The sequence below is a fragment of the Pyrgilauda ruficollis genome, unplaced genomic scaffold (genome assembly GCF_017590135.1).
Source record: "Pyrgilauda ruficollis isolate IOZ18807 unplaced genomic scaffold, ASM1759013v1 scaffold22, whole genome shotgun sequence".
Classification (NCBI taxonomy): Eukaryota; Metazoa; Chordata; class Aves; order Passeriformes; family Passeridae; genus Pyrgilauda; species Pyrgilauda ruficollis.
The window spans coordinates 3035123-3054604 of record NW_024521428.1 but is presented as its reverse complement, the minus strand read 5'-3'; positions in this window follow the sequence as shown (position 1 = coordinate 3054604).

Here is a 19482-nt window from a genome sequence, read left to right as displayed (position 1 = left end):
ACAACACTGAATGTGTTTCTGCTGAACAGTTGGTATCAAATGTGTTCAGCAAATGGAAAGGATTGAAATCTGTGGATTTTTAGAGTGTTGAACAATTCTGTGATATCTGGTGTATGTTTACTTTTGAAACTTAATCACTTGTAGTGCTTGGGAAACTGAAAATAGTTCATACTTCTTGAGAAGGGGAAGCTTTCTAGACTGTGCTGCTACTCTGGAAAGCAGACGTTCTCATGCTGTGTGTCAGCTGTGCTAACTGCATGCGCAGAAATTCACTGAGAATCTATCAGAGCTGTGCTTGGGCTGGGTATCCTGGAGAGTGGAAAGTGGCCAGTTCTGAAACATTACCAAATTCTAATGGCAAGAAATGGTATCTGATCTACTTGTGAATGAAAAAGTTAGAGGCATGTGGCTACATCAAACTGCTTGAGACTAGCTTGGTATTTCTGGATCCCGATCCACTTTTGGTGTGCATCACTGTGAGAAAATGACATGCTGTTTCCTTTTCAAGGTGGTCTGAAGCAGCAGGAGTTTTCACGCTCCTGGCTTGAAGAACATAATCTAAATCCAAATACGAATTTTGCTTGCTTTTAAAAAATCATTTTCTGTAGTTATGCAGGTTATAACATCGCGTTTATTGCCAGGATAGCATCTGTTATGGAATTCCTTTCAGTTGGAATACATTTCAGAGGTATGTGTATCTAGAATATATTGTCATTGGGCTGTATTGATGGGAGAGAAAGCAAAGTCTAGGAGTGGAAATATATAATCAAAGGGAAAGATTTCCAATAGCATTTCATGGTACTTTTTTTCTTTGTAAGTGTGTAGTAAATACACGTTAGGAGCAGTGTCTCATTCTCCTGGCTGTGGGGTTCACAACTGTGTAATTTTCCACAGCCTTCACTGACCAGAGACTTGTTCTGAGGTGTCACCAGGAAAACTAGGAACAGGGTAGATCCATCAGATTAGGCACTGTTGTCCTAGTCGATGTTGAATCCATGTTCTTTGGAAATGCATAATATTTAGGCTGGAACCTTTAAAAAATAAATTTAGGGTCTTAGAGAATTCAGATAACCATAATTATCAAATTTTTATATTGTGTTTAGACTTAGCTTGCTCAAAAAAAGTATTCAAAATTAGTTTCCTTCCTTCATTTTTAAAATTTGTGTTTAAAAACAGAACCTTCTTATTATCCATGTAGAGGAGAAAAATAATAAGGTAAAGGTGTTGAAACTGTGGTAGATTTTTTTCTGCTTCCTTATTTAATTTGCTTTGAAATAAAAAAAAAAAACAAAAACAAAAAAACCCCAAACAAATTAATGACTAGGACTTGCAGTACAATCAAAAAGTAAATTGATTTGCAATTTGTGCTGATATTTTGGTTTTTTTCTGTGAATGTGGTGTTATGATTTTGGGCTGCTTTTTTTCATAGTTCTTTTCAGAGGTTTGTCACATTACTCAAGATAGTAATTCTCTCATTTCTCACTAATTGAGACTCCTAATGACTCTTAAGTGAAGACAGATGATTGTGAGTCAGCATTGATTTACCTGATACTTTCTTTCAAACAACCACATTTAGTATGATTATTTTGTGTCCTTGTACAAAAGTGACTGTGGGAGTTAGGCTTTGGTTATCATGGTTGATTGTTAGCTAGCTACTTCAATGTAGCATGACATGAGATGGCTTCTCCTTTATCAGGGGGCTTAATTTTGAAACTGAATTTTGTCTCTGTTTTCTCTCCTTGGAAACTGTTTTTTCAAGTCACATTGGAAAACACAATATATTTTTTTTGTGGTACTGTAAAAGAAGTCCCATAGAGACAGATGTGCTGGTTGCTTTTTATTAAAAAAAAAAATCAAATCCCAAAAACTCCACAAATGATTAGCTGGCAAGAGGTTTACCCCTGAAAACTTGGCAGATTCAGAAGTAAAAGGCAAATGCAGTGTAATCAATGGAAGAATATTTGTTCATCACTTTATAGTAGATATATTTATTGTTTATGCAGACAGCAAAATCTAAGTGGTATGTGGTGTACAATACATTGAAAGCATTCTCTACACCATTTTTTGCTTTTCAACCAAAACGACATACTTATTCTCTTGGCTTGCTCCTGTCTAATTATTTGGTACTCCAGATTGCACTGTCCTTTCCTTGCCTTGTGATTAACTTGTCTGAATTTGCTAATTCCATTACATCTTTCCGTCCATACTGTGACACTGGTGCTTTCTGTGAGAATTCTTTAATGATTTTTTCATGATCATATCCTGCTTTCTTATATCTGTGGTAAATAGCACTGAGATGTGGCCTGATTCACGTTCTAATGTACACATCCCAGCCAGCAGCCAAGCCCCACACGGCCACTCACTTCCCCACCAGTGGGATCAGGAAGAGACTCAGAAGGGTAAAAGCCAGAAAACTTGTGGGTCGAAATGAAGACAGTTTAATAGGGAAAGCAAAAGCCACACGCACGAGCAAAGAAAAACAAGGAATTAATTAATTGCTTCCCACAGGCAGGCAGGTGTTCAACCATTACCAGGACAGCAGGACCCCATCAAGTGCAATGGTTACTTGGGAAGACAAACACCATCACTCCAAACGTCCCCTTATTCTTCCTTCTTCCCCCCACTTGATATACTGAACACGTCATCTGATCTGGAATATCCTTTTGGTTGGTTTAGGTCACCTCTCCCAGCTGTGTCTCCTTCCAGCCTCCCACACAAAACCAGCACAGCATCTGTGACTGTATTAATTCATGGATAGAGGTTTATGTGACTGACAGGAATGTGCTCTGAGCTCAGAATGAGTTTTTAGGACCTGGTAGATTTAATGCAGTAGCCACAGACAGGACAGCCCTGACCAACTTTGGGGTTTTTTTTTCCCTTTTCCTTTAAATTTACCTCTGTATTGCATCCTAGAATGTAGAACATTCTAGTGCAAGAGCAATTTTACATTTTCCCTTTATCTTGGCGCCTTGACCTTCTGCTTGAGAGGTAAGCCCATCCTGCCTTTTGTTCAGACACTATGGTAGCTCAGTGACTCTGTTTCCTTTCATAGCTGTAGTTAGCTTGACAATGAAGCAGGCAAGATACAGTTAATATTTAGGACATCTGTGCTAAGGAGAGACCTTTTCCCTAGAAGTACCAAGGAAGTATTATGTTGTAGAACTTCGGAATACACGTAAATAAATTTCCAGGTCTCATGTTTAGTCGGAGATGCTACAACTCATGAAAACAGGAGCAATAACATTTCCTCCTCTCATCTTTACACTCATTATTCTCAAGAGTAAAGGCAAAGCACAACACTTGATGTGCATGTTTATTCTCTTTCAATTTAGGATAATATTAACCAGCACTCGATGTGTTTGTTGAGACAAACCAAACATTAGTCACTAAAAGGGAGCTAGAAAATAGTAGTAGTAGAAACATTTGCTTCCTCAGCCCACTCCAAGATTGCCTCCCACGTTAAAACTGATTGAAAAAAAGTAGTCTGGTATCTGCTGGGCACCAGTTATAATGTACAGCTTGTGTGACTCCTTTGAGAGAGCACCTGAGACACTGTGGCATTGCAGCTGGAGTTAGAGCCCTGCTTGGCAGTGTTTATTAGGGGTTACTATCTCATCCTGAAGAAAGGTAGAAAGGTCACCAAGACATTAGGGTGAAATTTTTGCTCCAAAAACTTGATTTTGAATTGCTGCTCCAGATCAAGTGACTTAGATGTGTAAATATTTTGGGTTCATTTCTGCTCAGCCTCTCATTTGGTCTTTGCCCTAGTTTGATTTTTTTTCTTGAGCATAGCAGTGGCTGTAGTCAGAGGGAAATTTTAAATGCTGTCTCATTGTTTTTTTCTTTCTTTTTGATTAAATATTTTACCTGATGGGCTTTATTTCTCTTGGCAATAATTAAAATCCATGTTCTCTCTTTCCCTTATCTCACTGGCTATAAGCATCAGTGGAGTTCTTAGTTTTCCTGCACTGTCTATGGTAACACACCCCGGTGCTGCTTTGTCTCTCCTCGTCAGTTGATCTTTTGCACTTTCTTTCTCTGTTTATCTAATGTCCCCTGAAAATGTGAAGGGAACAAGTCCTTAAGAAGGCATTTTTTTCTCTGTTTGAACACATTGTTTCTAATATCCACACTGTTTATTTGTTTTCTGTTTTTTTTTTCTTTCCAAATATATATAACATTACTATTTCTTCTGTGCCATGGAACTGGGGGACTTGGACAAACATTGGATTTGGAAAGAAATTCAAGCTATCTACTCTTTTCTGACCTCTCACTCCTAGGGAAGCACACTCAGACTGTATCAAATAGATCTGTACTTTTTAGGTAAGGTGTGAAACAACTACATAATTTCAAGTGGAACATAGCAGAAATGGCAGGACAAATGCATCTTTAGGACCCTGAGATCAGCTCAGTTGGTCAGAGCATGGTGCTAATAAAGCCAAGGTTGCATGTTTTATCCCCATATGGGCCATTCACTTTAGAGTTGGACTTGATGATGCTTGTGGGTCTCTTCCAACTCAGAATATTCCATGATTCCAGTTTAAAGACCCTACTGCAAGGTAAAGTTTATAAATTCTGAAATGGTGAATAAGCAGAGTATTTGGGACTTACAAAAAATAACATTCATCTGTCCCTTTAAAACAGAAAAAAAGCTTGGCAGTTAACTCCCCTACATATTGCCTCCAGGAACAAACAGGGAAAAAGCTAAAGAGCTGTCTGGACAGGGACACTCACAGTGGGAAAAAACTTGTGTGCCATATGTCCCCCTTCCATCTGTGTATGCTCTCTTCTGGGTCGTGACATCTGGTTCTGCTTGATATCTGGCTCTGATTCCTGTATTTTTAAAGTAAATGGGACTTAATTCTCCTCAGAGACTGAAGAGAATAGACCACATGCTGACTTTTAAAAGAAAAGCCAAGTTTTTCATAAAAATATGTTTCCTCATCCTAGATCTGAACGGCTTGATACACATATGCATTTAAATGAGCCAAAGATGTGCCAGCACCGTCTGCTGTCACTTTTAAAAAGCTGCTAACTTTGGCATGTTTGACATTTTTGGAGGGTTGGACCATAAAGTTTGTTGGGTACCGAAATTAGAAGATGAATTGGCTTATTATTAAGGAAAGGATCACATCCAAGAGAGCAGGCAGCTGAGGATGGGAAAAGATTGTGTGGGTGTTTCAGGGTGGGGGTTAGCGAGCCATAGGAGCTGGCTGTGGGGATCCTGAAAGCCCTGGAGCCGTGAGCCACACCAGCCTTGTGCTGTGCAGTGCCTCCACCTAGTGATGCCTGAGACTGTTGCTCTCCCCTTCCAATAAAAGCTACACTGTTTACATGAGATCATAATGAAGTTCTGCTAATAATGCCAAGCCACAGCATTAAAGAAAAAAAACACACCCAGAGGGAGCAAAAAAAGGAAGATACTTTTGACAACTGCTGTTCTGAATGATACTGTAATTATTATTTTTAGTGCTTTTTCTGTCGTTTGTAAGAACTAGCAGGGAATTTAGTAGAAAATGAGAGTTTTGGCCCGTGAGTCTGTGCAACTGTTAATCCAAAGCCTCAGAGCTGGTTGGGATATGGGGAGTAGTAGAGCTCTGCAGAGCTGTGTTTCTTAATTGGCCTCTAGCATATGTCAATTAGATCTAATCGAGCAACTCCTGCCTTGGTTATTCCAAGAAGAAGACTATGATTGGAGACCACTTCATCTGGCATCAGCATTCAGCAGATCTGCTGTGCATAATGGCTGGAGGATCATTACTGGCCATGTGCTACCCAGGCAACTGAGAGTCCTAGTCCTATTTACTTGACATAGTGATAGATGAGGAATTTGTGCCTAATTTAATTATCTAGTCCCCTGAGCTGGGAATAAACTGATCCAGTAGTTACATGGTGAGAGAATCTTAGAGTCTTGGATGCTGAAATGTTTATAGAAAACCAGATAGCAAATGGACAGTAGGCCCCTGGAGTCCATGAAGAATTGCCTCAAGGCCGCCATCAGAGAGGAGCAGTCAGTACATCATGAAGATCATCTGAAATGGAACATCACAGCATTCTCAGGAGCAGAAAGCACTGGCTGCCTGAAATGACCAATCCTCAGTTCCCAATCCTTACCTTGGATAGTGTGCTCAGATCCCAAGGGGCTTGCAAACTCTTTTTCCTAATGATATGTAGTGCTTTTTGTTTTTTACCCCCTAGTTAATAATCTATAGCCACAGGGTTTGTAAACTGAAGAGAATTTGCAAAACGAAAGTGGTCAGGAGGTTTCAAAGTCTATCTAGGACCTTTGTCCGTTAAAATATTATTATTTTGTTGTTAATATTGATATTAATATAAGTGCAGCCAAATCAAAAATTCTGCCATGGTTATGGCTCAGGGAAAATGATTCTGAGTTCCAGAACTAATGGTGAGGATGAGACTGCAGAAAGTGATATCTCAAAAATGTGCCCATGCACCCTCAAAAATGCAGGGCTGCCATGACTGAATTTTTCTGTCCCAGCTGTGGGAGGCTGTGAGTAGTTGCTGGTATCTTTGGATAGGCTAAGAGTTATGGAAGAGAAGGGCTTAGTGGGTTTGGTGAGGTTTCAGAAGTCTGCGAGTCAGGCAGTCTGCGAGTCAGGCATTTTTTTCCGTTCTTTATTTTATCTCTTTTCCTTGAAACCCACCAAAAAAGATGGCCTCTAGCTGGCCTCATACTCAGCATCACACAGCTGTGTCTCTCAAAAAAACAACCACTTTACTCATATGTTTGCACTTGTAAATTACAACAGCTCCTAGCTGGGATTGGCCTAGAGCACTTGAGACATTTCTCTCAAGGATGTGAATAATACAGGATGGTGGCCATTTCCATTTCTAGAGTAGGTGGATACTATGAGATGGTCTTCCATAGGAAATGAAATGAGAATTCTTGGCCACATCATAATGGGAGTTAAGTACACAATTTGCAAAAGAAAACATGTCATTTTAAAAAATAGCCACATGACTTCTTTGGTAGCTAAATACCATCTCAACTGAGTAAGATGTTAATTGGAAAAAAACCAGAATTCTTGTACTGCTTTGCAAAAATTTGACCTGGACTTGGCAGCATTATGAAGTCTTTGTGGCCTGGCCTGGTGAGGAAGGGGGGAGGTGAGGAAGAATCAAGACAGCAGCACTGTATATAATTACTGATTATGATCGTATGTTGCAATTTGAGCTACTTGTGGGACACGTGAAGCAGGAAAGTGCCATTTTATCTTTGTACCTACCCCTCTCTAACCACAAATGTACTGAATATGGACATATTCATTGCTCTTGGCTTTTTTCTTTGAAGATAACTCAAATCAGCCTGATGATCTTTAGATTTCCTGAGTGGGGCCACCAACTGGATTACCATGTTCCTTTACAGGCCCCAGTGTAGCGGAAATTCTCTTGCCTTAGATGCGGAATGGATTTTTTTCTTCCATTAAAAGCTCCTGGTTTGGTGTCAGCAAAGTATTTTCCAGCTGTGAGTACAGAGGTGGGCCTTTTGAGGTGAGCTGTAGTAGGAGTGATTTTTGACCTACAGTGAAGAGATGCACCTGTATTTCATAAAGGAGTGGGGGATATACCCACCTGCAGGTGATCATAAAACCCTAAATGAGGAAACCAAGGCTTTTGTCGAGTAATGAATTTAGTTACAGATGCTGTGAGTCCCCACATTCCTCCAGCTAGGGGTATGTAAGGGCTGGAGGGAGATGTGGCAGCTGCAATAGCTCCAGCTGACCTATTCCTCCAGCCAAGAGCTGTCTGTCAGCCAAAGGACACAGTTTACTTCCGAGGGCTGATGGGAAAAACAGGAACAACAAACACTGGAGGAAAGCATGAGAAATGCTGTGCAGAGTCAGGCCCAGCTAACCCAGCCAGGCATTCTGCCTCCAGCCATGGTGAAAGGAGTTCCTGAAAATCAGACTGGCATCTCAGCAGCTTCCCCAAGCTGCTGGGCTGGCTCTCACATTGGAAGCTCCACTGACAGAGGACCCTGCACACATCCACAAGGGCTCCTGCAGAGACCAGGTTTTGAATGGGAATAAATAGACAAAACATTAACAGGCTCAGGACATTGCTGGTGGTAAGAGCCTTTGAAGGCTAGGGCAGTACTGAGGTAGGGTTACGGTGTGTGTTAGATTTTATTTTACTCTTTGTTTTTCTTAATAGTCCTTACCTCAGAAGTACTGAGTTAGATGTTCTGAAGCAGCACTGCTGCTCTCATATTTCTATGACTTGAACTATGAAAGCAATACAAGGATGGAGCTGTTCCATCAAAGTTTGCTGCCACTGTTGGCAAGTGTTTTTTTTGTCTATTTTTTTTTTTGTGTCGTTTATTGATAGCTTAATTTATAAATGGCAAGTATTGGAAAGAATAATCTTGTCTGAATTTTAGACTCATCAGAATTCAGCATTGTCTACTTTTGTCTATCACTGCCTGTTTCTTTGTGTCAACAACATTTGTTGTCATTGTCCATTATGTTGCCAAAAGAAACTCCACAGATGCTTTTTATCCTTCCATAAATTTGACATTTTGCCATGATTTCAGTAATTCCAACTAGATGTTTGTTGTTTCAAGATCTGGTATTTCAGTTGTTTATTGCAGTAAATTTATTTGCCTTTTCAAGATTTAATGGACCATCTGAAGGGACTTAGTGAAAATCACCTTGAAATATTTTGCAAGCACAGGTTCTATTTTTGTCATTACTATTCTATTGTCTTAGTCTTTGGAACATAAATATTTATTTTGTCTTGATGCAAATGGTACTGCTTCCTGTTGTACTTTACATTTTGACCTAAACTTCTGGGTTCTTCATCCTTCTCATTAATTTACCCAGAATTTCAGTCACTAGAAGTTAACTCCTTCTTTCCAGATTTTGTTTGACTCAAATGATCCAACCAGAAGAAATCGGTAGAATATTTTTAATAAGAAGACTAACTCAAAGACTTCAGTATCTCCCACCTATTTTTAAAGGTTCTATAATGTAGCAAGTGCTTTACAGATATGTTTTCTTCATTGGTTTGTGAGTCAGGGGGTTGTTGTTCTACTTATGACTACTTTTAAATTGTGCCTTTCCAGCCTTTAGCATATGAATTCATAGAAAAAGGGTGCTAGTGATATAGAGAGATAAAATCAATTTTCTGGTTATATTTTTATGAGAGACTGCCTTTTCTGCTGAGCTCTTAAAATTCAAACTGTGGCTATCCAAAGGTCAGATCTGACACCTGAGGTTTTTCTGGGGCAGAGAACCAGCTTGACAGAAACATTTTGCTGATTTGCCAGTATTGATAAGCTTTGTGATAACAGCAGGAGGAGGATCTGTGGAAAGATTCTCCACACAAGCACTCTCATTCAGAAAATTTCTGGTTGTCTGAAAAAACTAGTATAAATTAATTTGTATGAACACAGTATTGCTTCTGTGATATCCTATGGAGGTAGAAATGTGCCTATGGACAATTTATTTGCATGAATGTAGGTACACTCACAGCTCTCAAAGGGAGAGGGTTGGTCCAGTCTGATTAGTGGCAGAAGTTTAGGGCCTCTAAGAAACTCAGAAAGAGTTATATTTTCTTATTTGGCTACTCTTGATTAATCCTTACTGTTGAATCTAGAGGTAATTAATGGGAAATACTTACTTCCACCCCCAGTCATGATGTAAGCTGGCCATCTGTCTTCTGAGAATATATGTTAACAGAGCAGAAACAGCTCTGATGATACAAAAAATCTGAATGCATGCTGCACCCCCGCTCAGTTCTTCATTCTCATACTGGCCTTGTGGTTAGAGCAGTCATTAGGAAACTGGTGACCTCCCTTGCTCTGAACAAGAATGTGCTCCCCCAGCTTCTCCTAGGACACTTTCTGCTTCTTCTGAGGTACCTGGCAGAACTTGTGCTTGGTAGTACAGATTTGCTTCTTGGAAGCAAACATGTGAGAGCCCAACCCACTTAAAAGGAGTCAGAGCCTCAGAATATAAATTTATTATTAATGTCCATCCCCTAAATGGCTGGAGCCAAATTCACTCTTGGCTGTTCTCTGTTTTCCTCATGAGTTATAAGTTCCAAACAAGTAGCATCCCAGTTTCAGGATACAGGATGGAGTGTTCTTCCTCCGATGCAGAAGCCCTTACAGACCTTAGAAGTTGGGTCTTCTGGTTTCTGGTTAATTTTCTGACTGAAAGCATTGTGGATTGTTCTCAGTCTGAGTTGTAAATCACTTTTCTTTTATGAGTCTTGGTACTGTCTGGGAGTGCAGTGTCTGACCCAACCGGCTCCATGTCACCCACCTGTCCTGTGACATCTGCAGCAGTGTGGGAATGTCTGTGCTGAGGCTGCTGAGGCAGTACAGAGCACCCTTGGCTTGGCCTAGCCGATGGTCCATGTGTTACCTAGTGTGCAACTCTGTCATGTCCCCTGAGGATGTCAGGCAATTTTTTTAAGATACAAGAGCCTCAAGATCCTCACTGAGCTAATCAGTGCTCTGGACAGAGGGTGTGACCCTCATTTGTGCAATTATCTGACCCAGCATTCAGGGTTGTCTGTGCTTGCTTGGGAGTCCAGTACATGGTGCACACTTACTCTGGAATCAAGAGTATGTGAGGGCTTACCTGCTGTGATTTGTCAGTCTTTCCAGGTTGAATATTCACTGAACTCATATGCATTTTTTCCATTTCCTTCATAGTTTCTATTACTTACTTCTACTTCTACATTAGGGATGTTTATGTACCCTGAGAAATACCGACAGGTCCACATTAGGTGATAAAACAAAGTGTACTTGAATTTTCCTTCTTTTACACTTGCTTCAGCTACTCTTTTGTAAATAGAAAGAAGGTGAAATATAGTTTCTCCTTCACACTGAGGTATAGTTTCCACAGCAGTGAAAGGACCTAGAAGTGCCCAAATCTGCTGCTTTTGCATGCACATTTTTCCCCCAAATCCTCTGCTTTAATGCAAACGGAGCCTGCAGTTGAGGCAGTGGCCCTGCCAAGCTGTGCAATGTGTCTGCAGTCTAGACTTTGCCTCTGAGGAACAGTTCCTTCATATCTCACTGGCAATTTGAGCACAAGGCAGGTTTCATTTCCTTTTGCACTGGCAAGGTGCAGAGTGACCAGTTAGCAAATGCCAAGAGGCGCAGAGACGAGCACTGAGGTGACGCCTGTGACAGAAGAGCATGGATCCAGAGAAGTGCTGCTCGAGCAGCATGACCATGAGCCCTAAGGTGCAGCCTAGTGAGTAAGCTGAGGTTTCAACAGAGCTGTGTGGTGCTGTGGGACTTAAATGGCTAGTAAGAAACACTAAGGAAAAGACTGCCAGAAATCCTGTTTCCCAAAAGGGCTTTGACACAGCACTTAAAGTGGGATTTGGAATGGGAAACTGTCTGTTGGTATAAAAGATTAAATTTCTTTCCTTAGAAATGCAAAATCTTGCTACTTTACGTTTGTTTTCAGTGCTCAAAATTCATCTGTTTAATTGTCCCCTCTCTGGAGAAGCATTTTTTGCATATATCTGCATTACTCTATATTTCTGTGCACACAGAATGCCACAAAGAATGGAAATTTGTTGTTGTGAGCCTTTTTTTTTTTTTTTTTCTTCCCTAGAAGATTTTTCTGCTCCAAAGTGAGAACGTAGGGGAGGAAATGAGCAAACCTTTCCCAAAATCACAACTTGAGACCTTACAGGAAGAAATCTCCAGACTGCAGGAATTCCAGGTTTCATGGGAAAAAAATGTCTCTTTTGGCTCTTAGCAGAATTATTAATCACCATTCTTGTGAAATGAAATTGAATAACTGTCAAAACCAAAAAAGGAATATAAATACAAGTGACAGTTGGCTATACTTTTGCATTTCTTCTGTTTCCCTGTTTATGGAAGAAAATAAGAGCTGTCATACCAGCTTGCACAACTTCCCCCACCCACCACAACCAGGTCTTTATCCTATTGCTAACCAAGAGCACAAGCCATCAATAATGGGTGAAGAAGAGGATGACAAACCCTGCCAGTGTCAACCACAGGGGATGGACAGCCTCAGTTTAAAGCAGCTTTTCCAACAGCATCTTAAATGGTGATCAGTGTGCTTCTCCTTGAGTCACACCTCTTGAAACCAGCTGTGCATTTACTTTACTAAAAACTTCACACAGCAATTAGTTTTGGGTTTTACTTATGTGAAAGAGTAGTGTTTTCTGCTTTAACTGTATGTCTGATCATTTCCCTGTTTCCTTTCTCATGAGAGGTATTGAAAAACAGTTTCCAGTGTAATTTTTCCTGGTGCTGAAAGTCCTCTCCTTTCTCAGCCACAGAGTGACAGACAATTTCGTTTATTCTTGTAGCAAAAGCCCTCTTTGCCTCTGATATCCTTACTGCTCTTTTTAATAACTTATTTTCATGCTACAATATCTTTTTCGTCAGTGGAGACCAGAATCACACCCAGTGCTCAAGATAAGGATGTGTTGCATCAGTATAATAACATTTCCTGTTTTGTTCTCTGTTCTTTTGCTAGTAACTCTTCACAATCTCTTTGCCGTCTTGGTAACTTCTGAACATCAGGCTTTTTTGCAGAGAAAATCCAAAATGACCTCAAGATGTCCTTTTCATGTCCTTTTCCACGTCCTTTTCCAGTGAAAGGTGATCACTTTGTATGTATTTGTAGGATTATTTCCCTGGGAATAGGGCTCTGTTTAGTTCAACAGCTGAAAGAAACCAAATAAAGCTGGAGGACACCTGATCTCATGGCATTTCCCATGAAAATTTATCTACTGTTCCAAAGCAATCATTCTGCTACAGAATTGACTGGCATTTCAGTTATTTCACAGGATCTAGGAAAATTCCAGTGTTTGGGCCTCATCCTGGAGCCTCAGTCCTGGACTGGTGTGTTTGGAAGGGACAGGTAGAGAGTATGGCCATCGGGTTCTGGCATGTGAGGCTGAGATGTGGTGCAGGAGGACAGAGAGGTGCACCTGCTCATGTCACACAGTGCAGAACACATTCTTCACTGCTGATGTGGGAGGTCTCAGACAAGCTTGTTTCTGCAGGCTGTTAGCTGCAGAGGATAACTTCAGGAAGTTTGGCCTATGGTCATGGACCCTGAGAGCAGTTGGGAAGGAGTGCTTGCAACCTTCAGCTCTTCGAAAGCACCGCGGTCCTCAGAAGCTGCTAGCAGCCCACAAACTCTGCTGCTGGTTATGGAGATGAGGTGGAACACAGATGCTTATAATTGACATTTTTGGATATGAAACAGGCAAGAACTAATCTCCACATCTGGCTGAACACACACTGAGGACTCATATTTCTAGTGTAGGCATTGATCAGCTGTGGGTTAACCTCCTCATGGAAGAGGCAGGAACTTGGGATCCACTGCCTCAGAGAACTGCCTCACAGAAGTCATGAACCCAAAATCTGAAGAATAAATTACTTTAAACAATGTTTGTCTTGTGTTGACTCCATCATTCAGCATTGTTTTCTTGTAGAACTGTGGATTGCCTATATTATAATGCCTACATCCTATGGGGAAAGCACATGGGGTAGAGTTTCTACTGTCTTGCCTGAAATGCGTGCTTCTTACTGGCACCTTGCAAGAAAAATTTTTGAACAAAGACTCACAGATCTGTGAAGAAGTCCTGGTGAAGACCTGGCTGTGTTTGCAACAGGCCATAGTTACACATAGGTTCTTTTCCTTGTAGAATCCTACAGAAATTAGGATTTTGGTGTGGTTGACAATGGGAAAGTGAGTAATTGATACACCAAGACCATGTTATGTGGTGGTAGTAAGCATGGTGACTATGGATAAGAATAAATAGCTCACTTTATATTGATGGGAAAAGAAGATTGGCTCCTGAAACAGCTCATCTGCCAGGAAGACTTGCAGGAAATCACGTGGAAAACTGTAAGAAGGTTTTTGATAAAGAAAGGATTCTTGGTTAGTGAGGGAAGGCAAAACAGATTATGTTGAGTTTCTATTTTCATGGTAGAGAAACAAGCCTGAAATCTGGGGCAAGAGGTGCTAAAAGGCACTCTTTGGTATCTCTATAGTTTACAGAGGAGGCAACAGTCTATATTCTCCGAATTTCTTAAAGCTGGCCAAACTGGCAGCATAGAGTACAATTAACAGCCCATTTTCTGACATAGTCTATTCTAATTTCCATGTGAATAGCCGCCAAAAGCCAGACCCAGAGAAAGTTTTCAGGTTTGTAACCCTCCCTGTTTTGGCAGGTGCTCTGAGTTCTAAGAATTAAGTGCTCTAAGAATTTCTGAACTCTAGCAGAGGAGTCCTTGGTGTTTGGATGCCTGGTCGTTCAACTATACAAAAACTAACAAATATGTTGATTTTTTTATTATAGAAAAAAATGACTTGGGTGATATTTCATTTTTATGAGAAGACTTGTTTTTCTTTCCAAAATACTTTAAACTTTCAGGGAATGCAAACTCTAGGTTGCAGCCAGATCTGATAAATGCAGTTAGATAATATTAAAGAGAAAAACAGTTCTTTCAAAAATCCAGTACATAACCTAGAGAAAAAAAAAAAAAAGATATTTTCCTAAGTAGTGGTATTGTAAATTTTTTTTTTAATAACTGAAGCTCTGCTTTTGAATGCTGTCAGTATATCATGACCCTCTTTTTCAGTAAGACATTAACTCCCAGTAATTATATACATTAAGGAACGAATAAGACTATTTAATAAGATGTCTTTATAAACAATATAATTTGTCAAGAAATTATCTTCAGTTACTTTCCAGAGAATTGAAATTCATTTTAGTTGTGTAAATCCATAACAATTGTGTCTTATGCATCCGAGTTATGATTTCCAGAATGTCACATATTTGTAGATATGTCTTCCTAAGAAATTGTGTAGAAAAATTCTTCTTTCTTCTCTTGGATGAGGTCAGAGAAGAACAACAATGACGTGTTAAATAATTGTTTCCTCAGCAAAGAAAAATGAAGTGGGTGCTGCATGGAAGGAAGTTAGCTTCCCATGCACTCTGAGGGGAGTGCTGGCTGTAAGGACCTGGGACATCTGGAATGAGACTGTGATGCTGCACCAAGAACTGGCCTCTTTAACTTAAAATTTGGAAGATTTCACTTATGGACATCTTGTTTCTGCCCTGAAGTTATTTGGACACAAGAGTGATGGTTACTTCAGAGTTGTGTATAAACTTTGGATAGGCTTTTGTGTATAAACTTAGGATAGGCTTTTTGCCCAAAGATAATTGCCTGTTCAGACTCATCATCACCTCTGTACTGTAAGGCATCCTGGCATCTAAGGACAGGACTACCTGTGGGAATGGAAGACTCTGGAGCCTCAGCAAAGTGTTTTAATTTCCGTAAGAGCAACAGATGTGCTGCACAGATCCTTTCTGTGGTAGGGTTTGTGGTCTTCCCATGGGGATCCTGCTGGTGGCCTGGTGACATTCAGACATTCAGAACAGCTGCTGTTATTTTCATTCTGGCTGGCTGTATCCAGACCCTGTGGGATGGCAGTGCAGCTGCTTTTGTTTTGGGGCAAGGCATGAAGCAGAGAAATTTAGAATTTCTTTAGAAAAGGAAACTGGTTTTAAGATACAAAGGCTTTGTTAGTGATGTTATGATTTTTGTTTGAATATTGTCCTCAGCCTGACAAGCATAACTCTCATTGTTAGATCTTTTATAAACTGCTGGTGATCAAATAGAATACCAAGTAATGTATCAATGTGCAAGCCAAAGGAAATACTTACTTGCCGTCTACGTAAAAAAGCACAGATATGATTCTGGTTACTTTAGCCAATTACTTCCATCAAGATAGTCACCTTTATTTTACATCCTCCTAACTGCAATCCACTATCTGGCAACTACAGTGAATTTGAAAACCTTATAAGATGCTTAATATTTCTGGCTTGGTGGGATGAAGGAGCGAGATGAATAGGGTAAAAATACTGATGGCTTTTTAAAACTTAAATTCTTGTTAATCCTTTGCTGTCTACATGCATGCCCTGACTTACTGCTGTGTAGGAGCCTGCAATGCCAGTTGACCTTGCCTGGCCACCACGGCCCCACCAAGCTGCTCTATTACCCTCTCAATAGACAGGGGAAGGAAATACTACAAACAGTCCATGGGTTGAGAAAAGGACAGGTGGATGCCCTTTTACCATCAAAGGTAAATCCTTTTTGTCCAATTACCATCAAAGTAAAGTCAGACTCATCTTGGGGAAATTATTTTAATATGCCAATTATTAACAGAGTAGGATAGTGAGAAAAACCCCAAACTAATCCCATCCTCTCCCAATCCCTCTCTTCTTCCCAGGCTCAATTTCACTCCCAAATCTCTTAATGCCTCCTTCCAAGTGACACAGGGGAATGGAGAGTAGGGGTTGTGATCAGTTTGTAATATTTTGTTTCTGTTCCCTCTTCCTTCTCACACTATTCCCCTGCTGCAAAGGGGGTGTCCCTCTCTTAGGAGACACTTGAAAAACTTCTCCAGTGTGGGGCTTCCCATGGGCTAGAGTTCTCCACAAACAGCTCTAGTGTGGGTCTTTACATGGGCTGCAGCCCTCAGGAACAGACTGCTCCAGTGAACCAGAAAACCTGCTTTTACATGGGCTGCCCTGTGGCTTCAGTTCCTGCCAGGAACCTGCTCCAGCATGGACTTTCCATGAACTACAGCTTCCTTCAGGTCACATCCACCTGTTCCAGTGTGGCATCCTCCATGGGCTGCAGGAGGACAAACTGTGTCATCATGACTTTCCCCATGGTCTGAAAGGGAATCTTGGCTCCAGCACGTGGAGCACCTCCTCTCCCTCCTTGTTCACTGCAGGGCTGTCTCAGTCCTTGCTCACAGTTGCTGTGGAGCAGTTTTTACCTTTTCTTAAATATGTTCCCGCAGAATACTTACCAATGTTGCAGATGGTCTTGGTTGTGGCCAGCGTGGGTCTCTTTGGGAGCTGTCTGGAACTGCCTCTGGTCAACATGGGTGCAGCTCTGGGTGTTTCTCACAGAAGTCACCTCTGTACCCTCCCATGTTTTGCCAAACCCAATACACTCTGTTAGGAATGTATCCACCAACAGTGTCTTCTTGGGGTAAATGCCTCAAACTTCTCAATGACAGGAGCCATCAGAGCTATCTGGGGACCAGTCCCTCCATCACCCACAATGTGGGTGGTGCTAGGGCTGCATGATAATGATAAAGGCTGGGGGAAATATTTTCCTTGGAAACAGTCCATATCTATTAGAATACTATAAACCTTGAAAAATCTTTCTAATTTCCCTTTTATGCAAAGCATGAGATGCCTTTGCTACCCACAAGAAGGGCACCATGACCCAGATGAACAGGAAGAACCCTGAAACCTCAGGAGGGTGGATCCCCACCAGCCAAAAAAACATTAGACCTGACACAGGTGTGGGCACAATCCAACACCCTGCCATCCCATCATTTGCCAATTCCATCAGAGTCCCCTGGGGTGGCCTCAATAAATGGAGCTAGTGAAACCTTTCCTGCTAGGGTCACTTGTGTCTGAATATTTCCCTACTGTGTCCCATGACAGTCTGCAAGCAGGGTGCAAAAACTGTACCCAGCAAAAGTTTCCTGGCTAACAGTCAGGTATGAGGCGAGCAAGGCTAATGTGCTGCTAGGCTAAGCAATGCTTCTTGGAGCAAAGTGAACTCCGATGGTGCTGAATTTCTGTTTCCCTATCTCTGCTTTTTATCTTGGGACTTTATCTTTTTCAATCTCATTGTTTTTCCTCTTGCATGCTTGAACTCCTAACTCTTAAGATGTCAGTAACATCATTCAGTCTGGGTTTTCAGTTTTTTGTGTCTTGTGTGGCTTTAACTTGCATATTTTTCACAGGAGTAATTTTGCCAACACATTTGAGTTAAGTTCATACACTCATGCTGTGGCAAAACAGTCATTGAATCACTGATGCTTGCATCTCTGGATCATTGACTCCTAGTCCTGGTAAGGACCTGTGGGACCAGCTACATTCATCTTGATACCAGTACTAAATTGCTCTTTAACACTGAGTGGTAGCTCCACTAGGTTCCCAGCAAATTTCCAGTGCTTCATATGTTATCTTTTAAAAGATTTTCCTGCAGTCGTGCTTAACTATCACCTGCTTCTGTTCAAAGCCATTATTTATTTCTTTGCTTTGAGAACAGATTATTTCCTTGCTTGCTGTAGTGCTATGCATACAGGCTGCCAAGAGAGCAATTAACCCTTCAAAGAAATCTCAAGGTATTTCTGTAAGCTCTTTTTTCCGTAAACTTATCAGTAGGATTTTGTTTTAGAAGATGGGCCCTAAGTTACAAGACATTCAGCATTGATTTTAGTTTCTTATGAAAGATACAGAATGGCTTTTGCTCAGCTGGCAACCATAATCTTTAGCCAGGAGCTCAGTTTCCCATCTGCACCATGATCTGGGAACAACTGGGCATGGGGAACAGACTAGGGGATTAAAAGCTCTTCCGAGGTACAAGCAACACTATAAGCACCTCTGATCCAAGTTTCAGTGGACTTTGTGATAGAATAACCTTTTATGTGCCCAGAAAATTGAAGTTAGCTTTACCTGAATATATTTAACCTTTCCCTGGATGAAAATGACATGTTGTGGTTGGAGAATATGGAACCCATCACTGAATGCGGATGGTTACTCCAGAATTTTCACCGAAGTCTCTTACATCAGGAAATGAGAAAGACCTTGATTCTGATGAAACCTCACAAACTTGAGCAGGGAATAATTTGTGAGCTTTCAAAAGTGGGAGTCTGAACTGTTTGATCAAAACACTGGAGATTTCATTGTTGCAGGTTGGCTGGCTTCTTTTTTTAGCTCTTTTGTTTTTATTTTTGTTTTTTTTTTGTCATATAGGAAGTGCAACCCCCAGACTGCACTTGGTATAGCATTTCCTCTTCAAAGGAAATGCTATACCAAGAACTGGGGAGTCCATGGGTGTGACACAGGTAAGGTTTTTGCATACTGGCACATAATTGCTCCATCTTTGTGTATTGATGTGGAGTTGTTGCATGCTGACAGTAGAGTCCCAGGAACACTGAAAGGAACAAATGGAATTCACAACTCTGCCAGGGAAGGGAAACAAAAGATTGAATGACCATAGGATAAAATCTTCTTTCCCTCACAGACTTGATTTAGCTGCTGGTGCAGATAATTGGTTTTTCAGCACCTTCTTTGATCAGCTTAGCTTCAGTGAAGCAGTTTCCTTCACTTAGTTAAAAACTGTTCCTGATTCTCCAGAGACTTTTCGAGCTGTTTTCAGGGAGCTGCTGCTTGACTAGACCATGCAAAGCTGTTACTTGTTTTCAAGCAAAATCTGTTTCAAAGTGCCTCCTGCCATCTGAGTGTCCCCTCTCTGTGCTCCCCAGCCAGCAGATTTATTGCACTATAATTGTGCTAAAAAAGAAATAACTTGCAATAAAGAAAAACCTATGCTAGTGGTAAAACATACCTGATTAATTGGAACTATGAGATGTTGTCTCTTATAGGTACTTGAAGTAAATTGCTACA